At 34.9% G+C, this 22,278-nt stretch overlaps 1 protein-coding gene across 1 annotated transcript in view; it reads right to left on the bottom strand.

The window, feature by feature from the left end:
* PCLO (piccolo presynaptic cytomatrix protein) overlaps positions 1-22,278 on the bottom strand; it is a 398,579-nt gene that overhangs the window by 219,614 nt on the left and 156,687 nt on the right.

Here is a 22,278-nt window from a genome sequence, read left to right as displayed (position 1 = left end):
ATTCCAGTCACATCTATGACCTACATACACCACAGCTTAGGGCAACAGTGGATCCCTGACCCACTGAGAGAGGCCAGGGATCAAAACTGCAACCTTATGGATACTAATCAGATTCATTTCTGCTGCACCACAATGGGAGCTCCCCATTTGTATTTTTTAAAATATACATACATGGACAACATATATATACATATTTTTAATAGGAAAATTTCATGGAAAATTTTTGAACAGTTTGAAACAATTATTGATTCTTAAATTCAATATCCTGATTTCATTAAATATTTTTAAAAATGTATTTTTTTTTTTTTTTTGCTATTTCTTGGGCTGCTCCCACCGCATATGGAGATTCCCAGGCTAGGGGTCTAATCGGAGCCGTAGCCATCAGCCTAGGCCAGAACCACAGCAGCGTGGGATCTGAGCCGCATCTGCAACCTACACGACAGTTCACGGCAACGCCGGATTGTTAACCCACTGAGCAAGGGCAGGGACCGAACCCGCAACCTCATGGTTCCTAGTCGGATTCGTTAACCACTGCGCCATGACGGGAACTCCAAGAATGTATGTTTTAATGATGATGCAACAATCAATTGTGTGGGTTTATTTTAATTTATTCAATGATCCTTCTATTAGAGGAATACTGTAAACATGTCAATGTAAACATAATCAGAATATCAATGTAAGTCACCAAAGAATAGCTTAAAGTAGTTTGTTTAATTTCATAAATAAAATACTATTCACTGGCTTCACTATCTGGTACTCAACTGTGTGCCAATAATGTGTATTACACATTCAGGGTATTCATAATACAGTCTTTTGCTTAGCATTACACTGCTGCCAGCAAATAAGCAGATACAGCCTATCTAAGCCTGAAATCTCATTAGTTACTATTTGGAATCTAGGGAAAAACAGACATTTCAAGTAGGTTTAATTTCACATGTGTGGCTTGTCTCTGGTCCTGAAGCCAGAAAGGATGGAATATGGTGATGAGGGATTGAGATTGGGAGACTAGACAACATGGAAAGTCAATCTGCAAAGATATCATTAAATATTAGGTTCAAAACCATTAGCGTTATCCTGTTTTTTACTAGTATATGCTGAATCGTAGAAGAGATAAATAACAGAAAGTAAACATCAGCTTCTAAATAAGCCATATTTTAAAGAAAGTGCATAATTGATTTTTTTGTTTTGTTTTGTTTTACTGCTAAAGAACAAGAGATACTAAAGGATCCTACCAGATCCCACACCCCAGCCTCACAACCAGCACCAGCTAGAAAGACCAATGAAGTAATCTGAGGACTTAGCCCAGTCTGTATATCTTTTTTAGCCACCTGAAGGAGCTCAAGACACCCGAATCAATCTAGACTCATCTAAGACTCTCATTCTCTCCATCTCCTCAAATCTGCTCAGTGTTTCTCAGACAGTGAGATTGATACCTGGTCTGAGCAGGGATGAAGGAGAGGGCCTGAGAAAGAAAAAGGGGAGAGTCTGGCCAGAAACACATGGAATGCTTGGTTTTCACACTTGCTGGTATTCATATCACTGTCAGGATAGATGCTGGAGTGGTGTGGCCAGGAACACATGGTGTTATAAATCCCTCAGAACATACCAGAGGCAGAAGTGCTACAGAGGAAGTTAGCAGGGAGCCTCACAGCCTAAGCTCAGCTAAGTCAAATGAATACTTTTGAGTCACAATGTGGCATGACTGAATATGTCATCTTAGAAAGACTCTGATAAAGAAATATATCCTTATAACAGAAACACACACACACTGCTTTCTGAGTCTTTAAGTATGCACAGTGCCTGGCTGAAAAACAGAACTATAAGACAAAGTTCTCACTTTTAACAGAAAGCTGATTTCCATTTAGTATGTAACTTTCTCCCTAGGCTACTTGTATTTATTTGCAGTGGACAAGTGTACCCTGGAGGAGTACGAGTGCAATGAAGAGGTTACAAGCTTGCACAGATGACTAGGGTGGGAACAGAAGAAACTGAATGAGAGAATTGACATTGTTAAGAAAAGTATTCTAATTTGCAAGTACCCTGATGATGTAAAAATGGAAGACAAACAGGTTTTGGGAGCCAGTGAATATATTTATCCTTGTAAAAATCCTAGGACAGAGTTTCTATAATTGTGTTTGTTATACAGATGACACTGAAGCATAGAAACTAAAAAATAATTTTCTGCTTAATGTATAAAGCTAGCATATGGCATTTCTCAGAGATGAGGCCATAGAAGCAGTCTTAGATTTTAAACAATTTAGAGGATATTTAATCAGTTAGAGGTAGGATTTCCCAGGGATGATGTGGAAAAGAAGAAAACAGAAGGCAGATTCTTGGAGAAGAGCTCCATTTAGACAAGAAGAGAACCCAGCAAATCATACCAAACAGGATTATTCAACAAAGTGGGAAGAAATCAGCAATATTTAGTAAACACAAGTGAAGAAAGATGAGAGCTTCAAGGAAGTGACAGGTAATACTGCCAAGTATTGCGCTGAAGTTAAATAACAGAGATCTCAAAAAGGTTGGCAGACATACCTTTTTAAAAAATTTATTTAATTGGGGTATAGTTGATTTACAATGTTATATTAGCTTCAGGTTTACAACAAAGTGAATCAGTTATACATATTCTCTTAAAATAACTGAAACAAGTTCCCTCTCTCTCTCTCTTTCTATACACATATATATACATATATAATTGTTTGCTTTTTCTCTCATCTTTGTAATAATTACTTTGATTTTTCTTAAGTATGCTGCATAACTATGAACAAGTATTAAATATGTAATTTCTATTTGAAAAAAGTGAGTTATGATAACAGAATACATTATTTCATCTTTTTAATTTTTTTGTCTTTTTTTAAGGCCATGCCCATGGCATATGGAGGTTCCCAACCTAGGGGTCAAATCTGAGCTGTAGCCGCTGGCCTACACCACAGCCACAGTAATGCCAGATCTGAGCTGCGTCTGCAATCTACATCACAGCTAATGGCAATGACAGATCCTTAACCCAGTGAGCAAGGCCAGGGATCAACTTGCATCCTTATGGATACTAGTCAGAATCGTTTCCACTGAGCCACGACAGGAACTCCACATTATTTCATCTTTACACGATGATGAATTTAAAAACATAAATAAAAATCCTAGAATTACAGTCAAGCTACATATGAGATTATTTCTTTGAACGACATTGGAAATTTATTTGTGGGTATCATTTTTTCCTTACAGAATATTAAATAATTAGACTTTATGTGAACTATTTACTATAGAATAAGGCTCAATACTTTTTTCCTTTCTTCTTCCCCAGTCTTTAAATGGAAAAATTGGTAAAAAAGTAAACATGAGAATGTTCCATATGCTTTGTATATTAATGCACACATTGAAACTGCTGTAATCATCTTTATTCCTGGAGAAGCTAGTGGGCTATTATCATACTATATAATTCATTCAATTAATTTATCATCCCACATATTTTCACCAGATACTGTATTGGGCTTTGTTAACAGAGATTAAACACACAGTTGCTTATTACAAGGAGCCCAAGGTCTAGCATGGAAGAAAGAAATCATAACTAGTCTTACTACCCTTCCAATAAAAGTCAGCACAAAGTGTTCTGGAATCATTTTCATGAAGACGCAACTCGTGTAGAATAAAGACAAGAGTCAGGGAAGGCTTTTCAGAAGAAATGACAACTGGGAAGAACCATAAAGAACTAGTGCTAGCGAGACAAAGAAGAGCATGCTGGGCTGAGGAGCAAGTTTGACAGTGAATTTTTTATGACCAAAAAGAAATGTGCATGGAAAAGGAGTGTGACTGAAACAATAGATTCTCAATAAATGGAAGTTTGCTTACCTATACCTTGACAAATTATCTTATACCCATATTATGTATATCCTAAAATAGTCCCTTTACTTTGAGGACCAAGCTAAAAAATTGTTTTGAACTTCAGGTATTAAAGCTTTATTGATTTTTTAAAAAGGAAAGCAAAACATATATTTGATATTTTTCTTTAAATGTATACTATATAATTACTAAAGTGGAGTGGCTATTTATCATTGAGACCTATATTCATAAAAGAAATACTAAGCAATACATAGCTTCTCATATATTAAGGCATACAACAACTTTTTGCTTGTATTTTAGTAATATTTTTTTTTTCTTGCTTTTTAGGGCCACACCCATGTCATAGAGAAGTTCCCAGGCTAGGGGTCAAATCGGAGCTGCAGCTGCCTACATCACAGCTCACAGCAACGCCCAATCACCCACTCACTGAGCAAGGCATTTATAGTCATACATAGAAGATGCTAAATAAACATTTTTAATGAAATAATGAAATTTATTTTATTATATAGGAGACTTTTAAAATCTAATATTTCTATATATCCATTTTCTTCCTGCAAAACTGAGACAACTACATTCAAACCTATGTTATTTAATTTCCTGACTTAGTCTGGAAAATAGTGAGATAAAAGTTTCTTGATAATTTATAAGCCATCTATAAACTTAAGGTGTCTTAAAATTACTTTTACTGTTATTTTTAAAGCTCTTAAATGGAGTTATACATAATTATCCTTGATTCATATCAGGCTCAGGGAATCTTCTGACATTTTCAAGAAATATTATTTTTAATCATAATGTAATTTTATACTCACTTCATACTGTCAGGTTTTAAGCAATCCTAAAACTACTCTTTGATTTTTAAGTTGAGCCTACATATGTAATGTAATTAGAATTTAGTGTAGTTTTTAAAACTACCTTTCTATAACAACCAAATCAAAAGCATAGGATTTTATCTTTGCAAATGACGCAACCAACAGGGGTTTATCTCCAAAATATACAAACATCTCATATAGCTTTGTACCAAAACAAACAAACAACCTAATTAAAAAATAGGCAGAAGATATAAATAGACATTTCTCCAAAGAAGACAGGCAGATGGCCAAAAAAACACATGAAAAAATGCTCAACATCACTAATTGTTACAGAAATGCAACTCATAATTATGAGATATTGCCTCACATGGGTCAGAATGACCATTGTCAAAAGGTCTGTTAGGAAAAAATGCTGGAGAGGGTGTGGAGCTTTTCTCCACACTCTCCTACACTGCTGGTGGGAATGTTGCCTGGTGCAGCCACTGTGGAGAGCAGTGTGGAGGTTCCTTAAAAAAAATAAATATGGGACAACCATATGATCCAGCAATCCCATTCCTGGGTATATACCTAGAGAAAACCATAAGTCAAAAGGATAGATGCACCCCAATGTTCACTGAAGCACTTATTCACAATAGCCAAGACACAGAAGCAACCTAAATGTCCCTCAACAGAGGACTGGATAAAGAAGATGTGGTACTTCTGTGCTACGGAGTATTACACAGCCACATGAAAGAATAATGCCATTTGCAGGAAGATCGATGCACCTAGAGATTATCCAAAGTGAAGTAAGTCAGACAGAGAAAGGCAAATATCATGAGATCACTCATACATGGAATCTAATAAAAAGTGAAACAGAAGAACTTAATCGCAAAACAGAAACAGACTCAAAGACTTCAAAACCAAACTTATGGATACCAAAGGGGACACACTGTGGGGAGGGATGGATTGAGAGGTTGGGATTGGCATATACGCACTTCTATGTACAAATCAGTGGGTAACAAGGATCTACTTCCCTATGGCATAGGGAAATCTATTAAAGACTCCATGATACCCTATGTGGGGAAAGAATCTGAAAAAAGAATTGATATCAATGTATATACCTAAAACCAAAATGAAATCAACTATACTCCAATAAAATAAATTTTAAAAATTTCCCATTAAAAAATGCTTTCTGAAATTTCAAAACGAAGCCAAAACAAAACAAACAAACAAAAAAAACACCCAAACGAGCCATTGGAAAGACCCAGATTTTAATTCTGATTCTTTGACTAACTGGCTGGATGACCTTAGACAGACTCCTTGCTTAGAGTGGTATTAGCATTTCTGCAATATGCAGATGAAGATACTGAAGATTGGACTCCTCTCAAGATAATAGAAATGCTTGTGTCTCCCACCTTTAAAACCAGCCAATCAATATCTAAGAAAACATTTCAATAAAAGATTTTCTTTTTGCTTACAGTCAAGCTTCTTAAAAAAAAATCTATAGGATTTTAAATAAAGACATCTCTATATATTCCCTCTGGTTTTACTGAATTAAATATATTTCATATCAGTAATATTCTACATCATATTTAACTTATTAAAATACATCTTATTCTGTTCAATTCTATTTGATTTCTTAGAAATGAGGGAAAAGGAATGCTACCTATGGTAACATTTTGCTAAATAATATATAACATGGCCTTAGCATAAATATTATAGACATAATTAAAAACTAAATTTTCATACATTATGCCAAATTTTAAAATATATGTGTTTATATCAACATACATATATATTATATAATTATTTAAAACAACTATAGTAAGTAAAATGTAATATCTCATTCCAGGTATGGATGAGCTCTTGGACAAAAGAGCAAAATGAAGGAAACAGTATTATAAAGATACAATCTATCCTTATTTCAGAAGAATAATTTTTTCCAAATGCATTTGAGTGATATGTTCTTTTAGTTTCTGCATAAAAGTCAAGGTAATCTTACCATATTAGTTGTAAAGACAACTAAAGATGTTATCATCCTAGGCTGAATAGAACTACTTTAAAAGGTGAATCTATTTGGAAAATAAAATTAGAAAAACTGCCACCTTGATATTAAGTAGATTTTAGTTTCATTTGGCATTCTGTCAGGATTTGGGTATATGAAAAAAGTTCTTTCATAATAATCTCTCAACATTTACAATCATGACATATAATTATGACTATAACATATATAAAACATTTAGTTTTGTGAGAAATTAATCTCAATATTAACACCATATCAGGCCATATTAAAGAGTGATTTTCTAATGTGAAAATTTTCTAAGAGTTACTTAATTTTATGGTGCCCTTTTCAAGTATTAAGATTCCAAAAAATATATTTGTTTTATTCATTTAGTCTTTTTCTCATTAATGATTATTAGAGTGAACTATTATAAAATAGAGTTTAATTCTCTTACGGTAAAAATCAAAATGTTCATTCTCTTTAATTTATTCCAAATGTGGGAACTATGTGTGTTGGAGAAATCATCAGACAGGTGTTCATTAAAAAAGAAAGGAAAATAGGGAGTTCCCTTAGTGGCACAGTGGTTAACCAATCCAACTGGGAACCATGAGGTTGCAGGTTCGATCCCTGGCTTTGCTCAGTGGGTTAAGGATCCGGCGTTGCTGTAAGCTGTGGTGTAGGTCGCAGATGCAGCTTGGATCCCGCGTTGCTGTGGCTCTGGTGTAGGCCGGTGGCTACAGCTCCAATTTGACCCCTAGCCTGGGAACCTCCATATGCCACAGGAGTGGCCCTAGAAAAGCCAAAAAAAAAAAAGAGAAAGGAAAATAGGAGAGTTCCCTGCGTGGCTCAGGGACCCGGTGATGTCATGCTGTGGTTTGGGTTGGTGCTGTGATGCAAGTTCTAGCCCTGGCCCAGGAACTTCTGCATGCTGTGGGTACGGACAAATACATACAACATGCATACATATATACATACCACAAACACGTACACATATATAAATAAACGAACAGGTTCCTCTTAAAAAAAAAAAAAAAGGAAAATGAAATCAGTGTTGTGGCCAAGGGCTTAGGCATGGAGATCTTGAGCTTAACTCCAGAAGAAATACTGTCACTATTTTAACATCATTCACCACGTGATAAGGCCCCTCCTATGATCTTAAATCTGATTGATCTTTTTGTTTTGTTTTGTTTTGTTTTGTTTTTCACAGCCTGCCACCAAAGTTCCTTCTTATTTAGCCACTTTTAGCCCTTGTTCTCTAATTGGACATAACATAGTATTTCAGATCCTTCACCTCTGAGAAAACTTTCAGTAAAGTCTATGCATGTATCTTGTTACTGTTCAAGCTGTTCTGGGATTCTAATAATTGGAATAGGTATTATTTTAAATGATAAATTTAATTCTATTTTAATTTAAACATTATCCCCGAGTGGAAAATGTGTATCAAATTGAAATATTCTTAGAATGTTGTATAAAATAAAGTCTGAAGCTGAAAATACTTTCTATTGATAAGGTTGAAGGAATATTACAATAATTTACCGTTTCCACCTAACCATTCCTAAACCTGGAGCTTCCCTCTGTTCATGACCACTGACGGAAACTATCCAATTAATGATGCTATGAGACTAGAAACAGATCCTCACTGAGAGGAGGTACTAATCCATTAGATAATCGTATGTCCTAAAATGTCCTCAATAAAGGCTGATGCTGCAGTGACAAAAATTCAATTTACGAAAAGCAATTATAGTTGTATTGATAACAACTGCTTGGAAGTAGAGCAGGCAAGATAATAGTGTCTAGGTACACGGCTTTTTGATGTTCCATTTCAGTGCTAGAGCGTATTTAAGAGGATCAGGAAAATGAAGAAAGCAAACATCCTTCAGACTTCCATGATACTTATTTTGACCAAGCTTTAGAAAAATATGACCTGAGGCTAATTCAGAATTATGCTGTGACAAGCCCCTGGAGTGTAGTTATTCCATGCAGCTCATTATTTGGGGAGCCATGTGTTTTAATATTTAGCCAAACTGGTGTTTGTCTAATATCATCTTGTGAATGCAATTAGCTAGACAAGGGCATAGGTTCAATAGGCAGGACTGTGTGTCTCTTTGGACTTGATTTCTGCAATGTCTACTATCAGTAATTTATAAAACATTTTAAGAAAATATTTTATAAAAACTGTCTAAGTATGAGGCAATAAACCAGTAAGAATACAAAGATAAACATATTACTAAGTACTAAAAATATTACATACCAAATGGGGACAGAAATAAAAATGTCCTTTATTTTAAGAAGGGATAAAAGAAGTTAATGTATTCTGCTTATTAAAAACATCTCATAATATACCCAATACAGTTACTTAAAAATCATTTAGCATTTGAACCATGTGCTAAAAATTAGAGATGGTATTGCCAGTGTTTATCTATTCTCAAGTATACTTTCTACATTTTTGTATGTGTTAGTGAAGAGTATTCATTTTATGTTACCTTTGAAAGAGAAATGGTATAAAATACTTAGTCAATGTCTTATTTCTTAAATAGTTTTTAATATCATGATTACTAATACATGGTAATTCAAGGCAAGTCATTTCAAAGAGATTATATTTTTATTGTAATTACTAATAAAGTCACAAATGGGATCATTACTACACTGAAGAAGGATGAGGGAGGAAAAAACCTAAGAACCCCAAAACTGAAAGAGTCACTGGAATCAGAGAAAAAGATTATAGGTTGTTTTTGTTTTTAAACTTGTTATCAAATTTCATCATAACTTACCAAGACAGCTATATGGACCCTCTGCAAATGGCCACATTCGTATATGATTTGTAACAGATTTCTTCCCAAATAGATTTTTTTTATTTTTTTTTTTATTTTTTTTTTATTTTCCCACTGTACAGCAAGGGGGTCAGGTTATCCTTACATGTATACATTGCAATTACAGTTTTTTCCCCCACCCTTTCTTCTGTTGCAACATGAGTATCTAGACATAGTTCTCAATGCTATTCAGCAGGATCTCCTTGTAAATCTATTCTAGGTTGTGTCTGATAAGCCCAAGCTCCCGATCCCTCCCACTTCCTCCCCAAATAGATTTTTAAATATACACATAAATTAGAAACACGCTCTGTCATAGTCAACAGCTATGGCCGTTTTTTTTTTTTTTTTTTTTGGTCTTTCTGCCATTTTTTGGGCCGGTCTCACGGCATATGGAGGTTCTGAGGCTAGGGGTCAATCAGAGCTGTAGCCGCTGGCCTACACCAGCACCACAGCAATGCGGAATCCGAGCCACATCTGTAACCTACACCACAGCTCAGGGCAATGCCAAATCCTTAACCCACTGAACAAGGCCAGGGACGGAATCTGCAACCTCATGGTTCCTACTCAGATTCATTAACCACTGAGCCACGATGGGAACTCCCTGATATGGCATTTTTAAAATAAGTTTTAATATGCTGTCTCTAAAATAACATGCCAGTATTTTATCTCTTAAAGACTGCATTATATTTGAGTCAGGAGAGCTTCACTGGCACATAGAAGAATGATTCTTTTAACTCTTTCCTAATTCAATTATTCATACAACTCCTATTTTAGTTTATCTGCCTTTCACATTTTACTCTTAATATTGAAATGTATATCTAAACTGTTAACATTAAAATGTAGGTAGTGTTCTTTAAACAAATGTACAACATAAGATGCTGAATGAAATCTATTCATACAAATATATAATTATTTCAGTAACAAAATTTAAAGTACATTTAATTTAAAGTTCAGTCTTCTGGTGTAAAATGGGGTCAGGTTGGTGAAAAACTATGTTACTTTTCAAACTTAAAACTTGAATAAACCTCTATAAACAAATAATGTAAAGATTAATATGGAGGATATTCTCCCAAATTATTGCAGATTCATTTTTGATCACTCAAGAATTTTATTATCTCTAGAAATGTTCATTTATTCCATTAAATGAACCTGTGATGTTTCATAGAAGCAAATGAAAATTTGCAAGGGCAGAGAAAAACTTCAACAGCAAAAGTAGTCTCACTTTTATTGTATTAACATGCCCCCCAAAAAACAGAAAGGGGTATCCCATTTTATTTAAATTAAACATATTTCACAATTGATGACTCACTGTAGATAGTAAACACATTAAATATATATAATTTGTGACCCAGGTGAAAGTATCAATCAACTTCAATAGATGAAAATCTGAGGATAACAAAATTTTAACTTAGAATTAACAAACAGAATTAGAGCAAAGTGGCCAATAGTCTAGGATAGATTGTGCATAAAGTAAACCTTCATTTTTCTACATACTAGTTCTCTGACTTATGGAAAAATAGTCAACTTTCTCAGTTTATTAATCTCTGAAGTAGAAGTAACATTACCTCTAAGATGAGTCATTGCGCAGTTATTTGAGGTAATGCATGCAGTGTTTTTCAAAACAACTGGCAATAACATGCCAGACACACAGTGTGAGTGTAGAAGAAAAAAAAAAAAAACACAGTAAAAATTTAGAGATGAAATATTTGCTTGATATTAAGTCTATTATAATAAACCATGTATAAATATTTGAATAATTGTACTCATTGAACATAAATCTGACTAACCTGGTAATACTTTAGCATTAAATACTAGCCTAATAAATTTATTTATTTATTTATTTATTTATTTATTTATTATTTTTTTGCTTTTTAGTGCATATGGAGATTCCCAGGCTAGGGGTCTAATTGGAGCTACAGCTCCTGGCCTATGCCACAGCTACAACAACGTGGGATCCAAGCTGCGTCTGTGACCTACACCACAGATCACAGCAACACCAGCAGATCTTTAACCCACTGAGGGAGTCCAGGGATCGAACCTGCAACCTCATGGTTCCTATTCAGATTTGTTTCTGCTGTGCCATGACAGGAACTCCCCACACTATACTTTTAAATAGCGTTAAAGTGTGCCAGAATATGCTAGAATCTCAAAGGAAAAAAATCCTAAGTCATAGAAGGTTGCAGAAATATGTATGGTATCTAGTAACTTTATATCTATGAGATCCAACCAACAATCAGCATTGTTTTAGAGGTTTACAGGTCTTATATGTTTAAAAATGAAATTAAAAATGGAATAAGGAGTTCCCATTGTGGTGCGGTGGAAACGAGTCCAACTCAGAACCATGAGGTTGCGGGTTTGATCTCTGGCCTTGCTCAGTGAGTTAAGGATCTGGCATTGCAATGAGTTGTGGTGTAGGTTGCAGATGCGGCTCGGATCTGGTGTTGCTGCGGCTCTGGCATAGGTGGAGGGAACAGCTCCAATAAGACCCCTAGCCTGGGAACCTCCATATGCCTCGGGTGTGGCCCTAAAAAAGGACAAAAGACAAAAGAAAAAAAGGGGAAAAAAAGGAATAATATTAACCTGCCTGTTCCTCGCAGGGGCCTTATTTCTTCCCACTCACAGACACAGCTGTTCTTAGCTATGAAAAGTAAGCATTAAAGGGGGGAAATAAAGTTAAGATGAGGGCAAAATCATTCACATGTATGTGCTAATGGTAGCTAGCACCACAAATAGTTTAAAAAAAATCTTGGAATTAGCACATTATCAATTACCCAAAATTTAAACTGAATAGATAATATAACTCTAAGCAAAACAAATGGATACACATATTATTTATTCACTTTTTCTCTTTATTATTAAATAATTTATACCACATTTAGGTTATTCTGGCCTCTAACTCCTCCCTTGTTGTTTCTCAGAAGTTTGAAGATAGTTTTTAATTAGTAATAATTTTGACAGAAGATGACTAAAAAAACAGCATAAATGTCTATTATATTTTCAAGGCAGTAAATAAGAATTATTGAAAATGTGGAAGAAAGATGAAAAAAATCCCCCAAACTTATAGTTTGTTATATTTCATTCCAACCGACTCTCTAGCTTTATTACAATATATTTTTCTTTCTTATTCCAATCATCTTTTCTATTTTAATACAGTTGACATCATACACTACTCATTTACTCTATCTATCAATCATTTATGCAGGAGGAGTTATATATTCATTTGGTACATAAACCATTTTTCCTACTACTTCTACTTAACCTTATAGTGTGAGCACACTTAATGCTATTTATTAATATCTTTGCTTACATCATTAAAAATAGCAATATAGTGTTCAAGTATGTGAATAAAAATAATTTAACCATTTTTCAATTATTACATACTTAAAACGTTTTCAGTTTTCTCTAAGGAAGTTATTAAACGCTTCTTGGGTCATCACAAATCCATGTGTAACACTGGGTTAGATAAGTCAGAGTTTTCTTATTAGAGCATTTACTTCCCAAAGGGCTCAATTTTAAAATTACATATAGATCCTCCTAAATGAAAAAATAAAAACCGGGATTACTCTTAGCTGCTATCTGGTGAAGGAGCTGTTTTTCAATTCTTTGTAGAAAGGCAAAAACTTCTAGGGCAAAAAGTCATCCAGTGAAATACAGAAAAAAAAACACTTGGATTTCTTGATCAATTAACCTCTAGTCAAGAAAAGTTTTACCATTTTTCTTTAAAGGCGGAAAAATACTATATTAAAATCAAATCTATTTCAAAATATCTTAGGGAACTTAAAATTATGTGCTATGGTATTTCTAGCTCGTTAAGAAGATATAATGTATTCAAATGATAGCATAGCATTCTCAATAAGAGAAGAAAAAGCCAATGATTTTTAACGGATATTTATGTTTTACATATGACTTTTTCCGAAGCTGATCTTAAATCCACTAATACCACAAGTTAAAGTGAAATATTTATAAAATCATCAGATACATAGTCTCTGTAGATAGAATGCTGTTATTTTTGAAATATCTTTCCTTATGGAATTTCCCCCTTTCCTTTATTTCCATCAGATGGTTTATCATGTATTGAGTGCCATGGGGAAGAGAAGGACATGGTTAGAAGAACTGGTTACCTAGTCTCTGGATTGGTGTTTTCCCTAAACCTCAACTCATTAAAGAAAACATGTTGGTATGTCTGTAGCATCATATGGGGAATACTTCAGCTAGGAAAACAATAAAATTTAATAGTAGAGACTTTCTTTGTATCTCCTAATCCCTAACTCTCAATCCATCCCTCCTCCACCCCACCTTCCTCCTTGGCAACCACAAGGTCTGTTCTTTGTCTGTGAGTCTGTTTTGTTTCACAAATGAGTTCATTTGTGTCATATTTTAGATTTCACATATACGTGATATTATGTATATGTCTTTCTCTTTCTGACTCACTTCACTTAGTATGATAATTTCTAGGTCCATCCATATTGCTGCAAATGGCATTAATTCATTCTTTTTTATGGCAGATGCAAATCTATAGATATAGGATGGATAAACAACAAGGTCCCACTCTATAGCACAGGGAACTATAATCAATGTCCTGTGATTAAAAATATATGAATGATTTTTCTATACAGCAGAAATTAACAACAACATTGTAAATCAACTAAACAGCAAAAAATTAAGGAGTTCCCGTTGTGGTGCAGTGGACACGAATCTGACTAGGAAACATGAGGTTGCGGGTTCGATCCATGGCCTTGCTCAGCGGGTTAAGGATCCGGCGTTGCTGTGAGCTGCGGTGTAGGTCTCAGACACATCTCAGATCTGGCATTGCTGTGGCTGTGATGTAGGCAGGCAACTGTAGTTCCAATTCAACCACTAGCCTGGGAACCCCCATATGCTGCAGGTGTGGTCCTAAAAAGGAAAAAAAATAATAATAATAATAATTAAAAAAATAATTTCTTTGTGACTATAAAAATATATCTTAGCCTCAGGTGAAAAGAAAGATAAAAGAAAGCTTATGAAAAATAATAAAAGGAGAGGGGGAGCGGGACACTAAGTTATACCTTCTAGGAAAACACCTAAACAGGTAAGCATGAAGAAATCCTTCCCCAGAGAAGCTGTGGGAGTTGAGGACAAGATTTAAAGAGTTGATGGATTCTTTGTGTGGGAATATAGACCACTGAGTGTCTGTCAGAGTTTAATACAACTCAGCATCACATCAAAGCAGCAGATACATTTCTGTGACTCCTTTATGGCTTCCTAAACTAATGAATTCATGAAAACGATTAAAGAAATGGCTCACTAAAATGTGTGGACTTGATAGATTTTTCAATATTTACCTTATAGACACATGACAATTATCATACAAGTAATTAGTCACTTTTCCTCTGCCCTGATTCATTATACATAGTGAGAGCTATCTTAGGGGGATTCCAAATAGATTCTGATCACATTTTCACCAATTTAATGCATGGGGCTCAAAGCAGAATTTGAATTTTGTTACAGACAAATAAATGAGTGTAACTTTGTTATGTTCACACCTGAGAATTTAGCTGTCATTCATAACTATTACAAGTAAAAAAAGACTTTGACCTCTATCACGTCTTTAAGAAGGACTTTGCTTAATTATGAACTGTTTACATGATTTGTGTTACTACTGATTAAATATGCTATCTCCCCAAAGATACCTAAATGTGATTATGCTGAGAAATATAATTAAGCATTTATATAATTAATATTATCACACAAACTAACAAAAATTATTTTAAAGGCACATTATGGTAAGATAGGCAAATAAAATCAACTCTAAAGATAACTATCCTATAGCAGGAGTGGCCCTAGAAAAGGCAAAAAGACAGAAATAAATAAATAAATATTTATGAACAATAATGATATTCATAAAAAGTAATCATGAACAATAATGTTCCAAGAATCTTACTATCCAGTGGGGATAAGATTTAAGTTAGAAGTGGACTTTTCCTCCAGAGCTGTATTTCTCTGTATCTTTATATGTCTGTATCTATCTATCTATCTATCTATCTATCTATCCATCTATCTATTTTATCACCATAACATTAAAATGCTATACTTTTATATGTTAACTGCATATACATTTATAATATAAACTTTATTCCCTCACACCTTTTAAAGTGTGTCATGGAACACTTAAGAGTGCCAATTTAAAATTTAATACTATGGGAGTTCCTGTTGTGGCTCAGCGGTAACAAACCCAATGAGGATCCATGAGGTTGCAGGTTCAATCCCTGACCTCCCCCAGTGGGTTAAGGATCAGGCATTGCCATGAGCTGTGGTACAGATCACAGATATGGCTTGGATCCCAAGTTGCTATGGCTGTGGCAGACGCTGGCTGCTACAGCTCTGATTTGACCCTTAGCCTGGGAACTTTCATATGCTGTGGGTGCAGCCCTTAAAAAAACCCTAAAAGACAAAATAATTTAACATCACGAATTAGCTGTAACAATTTATTTATATCTTACACAAATATTTTATGATATAGATTATTAGAGCCTTAATGTCCCTTGCTATTCTTATCCTCACAACATCTTTGATAAACATAAAGAATGAAAAGTATATATTTGTTATTTGGGAAATTTATATTCATGGCAATGAACTGATTTTCTTCTAAGAGCCTGACTGGATGGCATAATGATAGAAGTCATTTTCATTTTGATAAATTACTGACTAGCCATCTACTCATATGTTTTGTGGCTACCATTCCTTCTTACTGGCTATAAGCAACCTTGTAAATCAAAGTCCCTGATCATAACTATATCATTAAGTTGTTATAACTTAATATTTTTCAATTAATTTTTTTTTTCTTGTTAGGGCTGCACAAGCAGCATATGTAAGTTCCTGGGTAGGGGTAGAATTGGAGCTGCAGCTGCTGGCCTATGCCACAGCCACAGCAATATGGGATCCCAGCTGCATCTGCAACCTACACCACAGCTCACAGCTATAAGGGATCCTTAATCCACTGAGCAAGGCCAGGGATTGAACTGCATCCTCATGGATACTAGCAGGGTTCATTTCCACTGAGCCACAGTGGGAATGTCCAATGAAATTTTTATTGACACTGTTTAAAGAGACTTTTCAAAGATATGCATTAGGACAAGAGATATATGTATACCGTAAACACTGAAAGATCATACAGTGATTTTAAAAGCTTTCTTTGTAGAATATCTTAGCCTTAAACACTGCTCATTGTCAAAACATACTATCAGTGAACTGTAGTGCACCATTATCAAGATACATGTGACAACTACTAGGGTCCCTTTACGGGGGGAATGGCACATAAAGCAAACGTAAAACTGTTCTCATATCAGCACCTGCTTAGTTTCATAGCGAAATCATTTCAGATCTCTATCCTATATATTTTTATTGGTATGTTAAACAATTTTATAGCATTAATATGTGGGCTTTGAAACTGTATCTCCATGAAAACATATTACTGGCTCAAGAGACAGGAATGTCATATTCAGGAACTCAGGTATCTTCTCCTACCTACAAAAGAAAATAAATCATCTTCTTGGTTTTATTTGCCTAAATGCTTAACATTCATAAACTGAATGACCATGAAGCTCAGTCCCCTACCATCAAAGTTATACATCTTACTATCTGTAGCCTTCTTTCCACGGATGGCTACAAAGAGAGACGCAGTCTTATCCTCCTGTTTCCATCCAAGGTCACAGAGGCTCAGACCTGGAGGGGGAAGGATATGAATGGATACTCTTTGTATGCTAGCTGTTCTCCACAAGTAATATCAAAAGAGTAACGAGTTAAGAAACTAGCCAAAAGGTCTTCAAAAAGTTTAGTGTGTTGTAATAATGGAATAGCCTATCTACCTAGTATTTTAAAGTCACCATACTAGATTGATAAGCTTAAACACCTTATAAAACTTACATAAAAATGATGCCTTACTTTTGGTGGATTTATAAAGAATTCCAATATCTGTATCAGTGACATTCTTATATTCACCTGTAGCATTTGGAAGTTCCCGGACTAGGGGTAGAAATGGAGCTGCAGCTGTGGGCCTATGTCACAGCTACACCACAGTCACAGCTACACCACAGTCATAGCAATGCCAGATCTGAGCTGCATCTGCAACCTATGCCACAGCTTGTGACAATGCCAGATCCTTAACCCACTGAGCAAGGGCAGGGATCGAACCTGCATCCTCACAGAGACAATGCTGGGTCCTTAACCCTCTGAGCCACAACAGGAATTTCCTACTGCCACTCTTTTAGAGTACATTCACAAAGGACTTATTTTAGAAATTATTTAAAATTTTTCTGAAGTAGGACAGGAATCATCTAGTAATCAATGTGTTGTGGGGCGTACTTAAACGATGAAATATACCCAACATTAATGATACATCTGGCAATCAAGATATGTGCTTAATATTGATTCCATAAATGTAAATTCACTGAAGGCTGCATTTGATCTTACCATGTAAGGTGAAGCTATCTACATAATATTTAAAAATATAATTTTCTCCCTCCACTAAATTGTATCCTTAGAATAAAATATGTTCCATGTGACTATCTCAATAGAGAACTGCCTACATTTGGTTAAATTTCTTCATGTATCTTACTCAAAAACCAAATTTACATAAAGGTATACAGTAAATACAATACATTTCTATAGAATCTAAAATAGTAAAAGATCTACCACTGTCCACTATAAAGACTTTCTTAATTACAGGATCTTTAATTGCTCTGGGTCCACTACACAGTTACCAATCTGAGGCTATAAGCTGAATTCTTTTGTTTCATGACAAGAACAGATCAGGAATGACAAATGACTTTGCTGTTTTTTATAGAGCTCTGAATTTCAATTTTATTTTACAACATATTAGTAGTTTGATTTGGAGTAATTATTTTACCATCTCTTTTGTCATAAGGAAAAATGGTAGAATAATTAACTTAAGCAGTAAAATAAGACCTCAAAACTAATTAAACTTGATAATAGGCTATGTCTTTCTTGTTTTAGTGAGAAAAAAATTACTAATAAGGAAAAAAGGGCAATAAGATTTAGGAAAGCTAGTTAGTTGATGCAATAATAACTCTCTAATTTGTGAGGTGGAGGCTGAAGCAAGGACATTCAAATTACTGAAAAAGATTTAATGTTAACATTTTTAAATGAGAGGCAGTTTTGTCTTATTGCATCGTTAATTTGAAAAATAGTCTTAGATTCAATATAAAATACAAATAGAAAAACTCTCAAAGTACAGCAATCTATTCCTAAATATCATTAACCATTCAATAATTATGCATTAATCAACTAGTAATACAACAGTGAATAAAAGACAGTTTCTACCCACAGAGGGCTTACAGTGTCACCAGGGAGATAGTTGGTAAACACATACTGACAAAATTAATAATTAATTAAAATTGTGAATAGTGTTAGTAAGCATGTCTCTGTGTTTTCAAAGAGGAAATTCAACTCAGACGTTGAGGAAGAAGTCTTCCCTATGGAAGTGACGTATGAGGTCAAAACAAGAAAATAAAAAGGGTAAGGTGGTTAAACTGGGAGATCAGAGTTTGTCGAGAAAAGTGATAATGTGTGGGAGGTTGAGGTCCTAGGGCACAGGCCTTGTGAAGATTTTAAACATAAATCAAAAGCAGTTAAGAGGCCACCAGAGTGTTTAGCTAGGGAGTGACTTGATCAGATCTATTTTCTTCTTCTTTTTTTTATTATGATAGTTGATTTACAATGTTTCCTTAAGTTCAGTTCAAAATATCAGTTTATGTGAGAAATGGATTGGAGAAAGAGAAAAAGGGATAAAAGCCCAGATTGTAACAACTCAGATAAGAAATGGACGGTTAGGTTTTGGGAGTGGAAGAAAGGATGGGAAAAGTAAGGTGATTTCAGAAAGTGAGAAAGTACAAATGATAGACCTTAGTGTTTGGGTGAAGGTGCGAAGTGAGGAAAGAAAGAACTGTAAAGATTATTCCCTAATTATTGGTTCAAATTTTTTAGTGGACTGTTATGTCATTTACTAAGATTGTAAAATCAAGGAGAAAAAGATTTGAATGCCCGATACTTTAAAGGCAGTCTTTAAGTGATGATGATGATATATTGGGTGTATGGGTCTGAAGCTCAAAAAAAGACATATGACAGAGATACACATTCAGAAGTTACAGTGAATAAATGTTTTAAACTATGGAAACTGATAGACTCTAAGTCAAAGGATACAGAAAGAGACGACATGTGGAGCTATGGTCAAGCCCTGAAGCTACATGCCTACGTACCTACATAGTCTGGAAGCTAGGCTGAAGACAAACATCATCTGATGTCCAAAATCAGAGGCTGAGGAGCGGATAAAGGCACAGGTGGAATAGAGGAAGATTGTAACATGGAAATGGAGAAAAGAGAGTGAAGGAAGAGCAGGTTGACGGCACAAACTGGGTAGCCATAGCATCCCCTGGATTGAAACTCATTAAAGACTTTATAGCAAGAAACAACAATTTTGGTAAAGTGGCATAAGAAAGTGCTGGATTTGAGAATGTCACAAAGTGACTGGGATATGGAGAAATGCAGCCATGAGATAGAAATAACTCTTCAAAGAAGGTGGAAATAAATCACTGCATGGAGGATATACAATGTCAAGGGAGAAGCAATATAACATACTTTTCAAAGCCGTAAAATCTGGAAATGGCCTGAGTTTGTACATTGTCCCTGAAACTTCCCAGTCGTGTGGTCTTAAATAAGTTATTTAATCTTTCTTTAATTCTTTCATCTTAAAATTGGCAACAATAAAAGCTTCATCAGGTTTTTTGTGAAAAAAAAAATGACATATGTGGAGTACTTAGACCCATCCCTGATACATAGTAAAAATGATTGTTACTGATTTGTTCAACATGTAAAAATCTTCAGTATGTGCATATGTTGACTGAGAGAATTTGATATAAGAGAAAAATAGTTAAATTTCTTTATCATCATCATCAAGGGAGAAATTATAGATGATTCTAAATACCTTATTTTTGCCTAAGAGTAGATTATATATTTTTTTACAATGAGCATTTTATCACTTTTACAATAAAAATACTAAATGATATTTTATTTTATTTTATTATTTTTGTTTTGTTTTGTTTTGTTTTTTTGCCATTTATTGGGCCACTCTAGCGGCATATGGAGTTCCCAGGCTAGGGGTCTAATCGGAGCTGTAGCCGCAGGCCTACTCCAGAGCCACAGCAACGCGGGATCCGAGCCGTGTCTGCAGCCTACACCACAGCTCACAGCAACGCCAGATCTTTAACCCACTGAGCAAGGCCAGGGATCAAACCTGCAACCTCATGGTTCCTAGTCGGATTCGTTAACCACTGTGCCACGACAGGAACTCCTAAATGATATTTTATAGAAAATGCATACATAATGTCATGAAAATTGTTCATAATATGGTAGGAAAAGAGCAAGAACAATGACAAAAAAAAAACTAATATTATAATGATTTTATTTTGCTGAGAATCATATACATAAGCAGAAAAAACACTGAAATATTTGCCAAAATAGTAATAGTAGTTAATTTTGAGTGGTAGGGTTATACAGTATTTGACATTATTTTCTGTGCTTTCATGTATTTTAAAATTTTTATACAATTAGCATAAATGATATTTTTATTTAAAAAATGCTATTTAAAAAATATTAAAGGCATTCCCATGTGGCTCAGCGGGTTAAGAACCCAACTAGTATCCATGAGGATGCGGGCTCGAATCCTGGACTCCCTGAGTAGGTTAGGTATCTGGCATTGCAGCAAGCTGTGGTGTAGATCACAGATGTGGCTCAGATCTGGCCTGGCTGTGGCACAGGAAGGCAGGCGCAACTCTGATTTGAACCCTCGCCTGACAAAACCTCCATATGATGTGGGTGCAGCCCTAGAGAAAAAAAAAAAAAAAAGACATTTTTTTCCTTATCACCTGAAAGTCTATAAATTAGGGCTTGATCAGAACCCAAAGCTACTTAGTTGATATCCAAGTACTAAACTCATCAATCTTGGGCTACTGAGTCAGCACCAGCCTTTTCTTTCCAAAGCCCTGAGGTTTAAGCAAAAATTTTGTTATCTACTTACTGCTGTCCAAGCAATCTTCATAAAAGGCAAACCTGGCCAGGGCAAAATCTTACAGTGACGCTCCCTCCTTATATAAAAGAGCCCACTGGCAAGCCCTGCTACATGCACTCAAAAGTGGATGGTTACCTGAATGTACTCTCTCACATGATTCGATGTTTCTATATGATTTATTTGCTCAGTGGCCATTCTTTCCTACATAGCCAAGTTGTACCTCTCCTTCAAAGCACTATTTGGAAAGATACTTCTCTCAAGCATAACATAGTGATTTTCTCTTTGTACAGGTCTTATCTAGACTCTCAGCCACTTATCTAGATAAACACTTGGGAAACAAGGATGAGTACATGAACACACACAATTTCTATGTCTGTGCATCCAGCTTAATATATTTTGCTAAGTGAGTTTAATTAATTTGAAGCAAATCAATATTTAGTGGACCTAAAGATTCTAAAGCTATTCTGCAAATTTTATCAGTTTTAAACTTTGAAGAGAACTGTTAAAAAAAAAAACAGCAGTCCTATATTTTTGTCATTTATGTCCATGGAAAAAAGCTAGAATTAGTTTCACATCAAAAAATTTAGACAAGAAAGACTATACTGGAGAATATAACTTAGAGTCATAAACCAAACCTTTCTGGGTCATTACTGAACTTCAATGGATAATTCTACACAAGCATCAATGAGAAATCTTATCACCAAGGCTGAAGACTCAACCAGAGAATAAGAGTGCCCCAGCTGCTGTGAAAAGAAGGTAAACAGTAAAGTAAAGAAGTAA

Source organism: Sus scrofa, chromosome 9, assembly GCF_000003025.6.
Source record: "Sus scrofa isolate TJ Tabasco breed Duroc chromosome 9, Sscrofa11.1, whole genome shotgun sequence".
Taxonomy (NCBI): Eukaryota; Metazoa; Chordata; class Mammalia; order Artiodactyla; family Suidae; genus Sus; species Sus scrofa.
The sequence above is the reverse complement of the archived record's forward strand: the minus strand, read 5'-3'. Positions and strand labels throughout refer to the sequence as shown.